Here is a 3494-nt window from a genome sequence, read left to right as displayed (position 1 = left end):
GCTGCCGCTGTCGCTACTGCGTCTCCGCGCGCCGCCGCCACCTCCCTCCGCCCGCCTCCGCCTGCCTCCGCCTCCCGGGCTCCCGCCGCCGCCGCCGCCGCCGCTCGGGTCCGCGGGCTCCGGGCGCGCCGCCCGGGAGGGGGGCGTGGCAGCGCTGTCTTCGGCCAGGCGGGGCCCCGCCCCGTCACGTGGGCCCAGGTGAGCGCGCCTCCGCCCCGGCGCCCGCGCGGGTCACGTGCACAGGTGCGGCGGCCACCTGGCTCGGTCCTTCCTGCTCTGTTCTTCTGGTGCCCTTTGCCGACCAGCGGCCAGCGCTCCTGGAGCGTCTCGACGCCCGGCTCACCGCTCCGCTCTTTATTTTTTCCTTCTTTCCCTCCCCTGGTTTCCACCTATTCTCTTCCACCTGTCCTCCCCCCCAACTCTCACAGCTCCCCTACCCCACTTCCCTCAATTTAGCTGCAAGACTGGTCTTGGACCTGTGACTCAGAAGGTGAAATCAAGGTCATCAGTCACACCTAAAAAGTGGAGTGGATCAGCTTAAAATGGGACTCTTGTGGGATTTTAAAAACACCACTAGAACAGTGTCGCCTACTGAAGTCAGATGGGTCAGCTCCAACGTCTATTGGCAGTGTATGCCGGGCAGGTAACCAAACGCTGTGCGCGCCAGTGGTGTGCTCGTCTGTGAAATGGGGCTGAGGTTAGCTACTCCGTATGGATACCCGAATTACATGATATAACATAAAAAGAGGAAATTCATAGTAAGTGCTCCTCAAATGGTAGCTGACATGATAGGACTATTTTTCTGATTTTTACACAGGCACACATCACACTGTTGTGTACACATGATGTTGCATAGGTTATATTTTCCACATAAAACTTATTGATTTCACCTGTCTGAAACTTATGAATTGCTGTTGTCTTTTAAACGCTTAAAAGGCAGATTTTTTTTTTTTTAAGGATTCTGTGTATGGTTTGGATTCCCTGCCCCAGTTCATCCCCATTTTATATTTGGTTTTAACGTCAACACTTAATAAGTGAAATAAAGGAGATGAGATTAATTTTCTCAAAGATCAGCTGAAAATAAGCAAAACTACACACAGCAGCATACACATGTAGAGCAGGTTGGAAAAAATATTAGGCAACATCACCAGACATTCTCCAAGTCGAATAATAATCTTGTCTATCAGGTTTAGCCTTTGAGGAACTGTGTTTAGCTGTATGCGTTGGTCATCAGATTTTAGTCATTCTACCTCTTTATTATTTTAATAAGCGAAGCTCATAGGTGTGGTGGCAGCATCAGGGTAGATACCACAAAACAGGGTGTGAGTGAAACATTTTGTGTAAATCTCCGATCTTCCCCACCTCTAAAAATCATTACTTCTTGACATTCAATGTGTGGTATTTATTTAATAGGAAATTTCATTTGTTGATCAATGAACCCTCTCTGTGTTTAGATCCAGATTGTCAGGGAATGATCTTTCGTGATTGTTTTATTTTATTTTATTTTCTGCCCAACAGCTCTCAATAAACAAAGTACATCCAAAAGGAAGACCTCTTCAAGTTCTTTACCCTGAAAATGCTCAGCTATAGTGATGGACCCCCAGAATTTCAATGAATAAGCCTACAATGACTTTGAAGTTCCCAGAAGTGCTCAGTGACTCAGAAAAGCCTCAACTGTGCTTGTCTTAAAAATTACCACCAAGGGGAAAACTTCACTGTGTCCCTTCCAGCACCCTCCTTGCTGCACCATGCATCCCCCACCATCCCCGACTCTACCTGCTTTCTACCTGCTTCCACAATGACCAGTGGAATAAAAAAAATATCGTTGAAGCCTCTCCTATTTTTGTAACATATTATTTTAAAATGTTACAATAATAAAAATGCATTCCTCTCTAGAATGATTTTCCACTCTCATGACCACTACCAAAACCTGTTTACTCTTTTTTTAAATTTATTTTTAGCTGTGTTGGGTCTTCATTTCCGTGCGAGGGCTTTCTCTAGTTGCAGCGAGCAGGGGCCACTGTTCATTGCGATGCACGGGCCTCTCACTATCGCGGCTTCTCTTGTTGCGGAGCACAAGCTCCAGACGCTCAGGCTCAGTAGTTGTGGCTCATGGGCCCAGTGGCTCCGTGGCGTGTGGGATCTTCCCAGACCAGGGCTCGAACCCGTGTCCCCTGCATTGGCAGGCAGATTCTCAACCACTGTGCCACCGGGGAAGCCCCCAAAACCTGCTTACTCTTGATGATACCAATTTCCTTCTGATGGAGGGCAACAGCTCTGGAATCAAAGAAAGAAAAGCACTCATACCATATCTCTCTCTTCCTCCACACAGTCGACTGTGAGCTCTTCACAGCTTCACTTTTCTGCTCTTTCCCCATCCTGTTTCCATGGTTTACTGACTTTCAACATGACATTTACCTTGCTCACAGACTTCCTTTGGACCCCATTTTTTGGAATGTCATCATTCCTATTCAGGAGACTTTCAACAATTTTGCCTTACACCACTTGCTACCTTCAATGAGCTGAAATCACATCTGGACCCACCTTATTGCCTGACACTTCACCAGCACTATTCCCTTGAATGCTGACGTCTTCTGTCCATCTAACTCTTCTTCCTTTCTCAGTCCATTGGCCTCCAGCCTTTCATTCCCTCCTAATTCTCTCATTGGCCCCATTCTGGCTTTTCTGGTTTCTATCCATCCCGTGCTTATGAGAATGCATTTTAGAGATACTTGTAATAGTCCCAGATATTGCCTCCCATTTTATACTTTACTATAAATGTATCCACACTGCCCCATGTTCTGTAGCATGGATCCATCATCTGCATCTGCTCTTTGATTCTACTCTCACACTGCCCAGGGAGGCTGAAAAAATGTCATAATTAAGACTTTTGTTTCCATTATTAATTCATGTTATCTAATCTTGACTTAGGGATTCTGAGGTATCAATTTCCTCCACCACCCCTCCCCGCTATTTTTCTCACTTATTAACCCATACCTTCTTTCACTGTGCCTGTCTTTGTGCTTGGCACAAGTAGACAAGATGCTGAATGTATGAAAACAAATCTAAGCCATTCCAACCTTCCCTACTTTCTCTTACTTTACAAGGCGTTTTAGGATATCTAACAATGATCCTGTTTCATTGAAAACAGGACCATCAATCCAGTTATCCAACACAAACATCTGGGTGTTTCCCTTGATAGTCACATATTTAACCAGTTAGAAGCTCTGGCAGTCCTACCATCTTATTCTCCAGGATATATCCATTGGGATCTCTCCACTCCCATGTTCTCACTCTATCTCAGGATGCTATCCCTTCTCACGATGAATACTTTAGCAGTCTTGTTTCCCTCTCTTGTATTTTCTACACTGCTCTCAGAATGATTTCTAAACACAAAGTTGATTGCAGTCACACCTCTACTTAAAACTCCTCTAGGATTCCCTACTGTCTCAGGATCTATTTCAAACACCCTGGAATGCATTCAAGGTATTTCT

This window comes from Phocoena phocoena, chromosome 17 (assembly GCF_963924675.1).
Source record: "Phocoena phocoena chromosome 17, mPhoPho1.1, whole genome shotgun sequence".
Taxonomy (NCBI): domain Eukaryota; kingdom Metazoa; phylum Chordata; class Mammalia; order Artiodactyla; family Phocoenidae; genus Phocoena; species Phocoena phocoena.
This window is presented reverse-complemented; position numbering follows the sequence as displayed.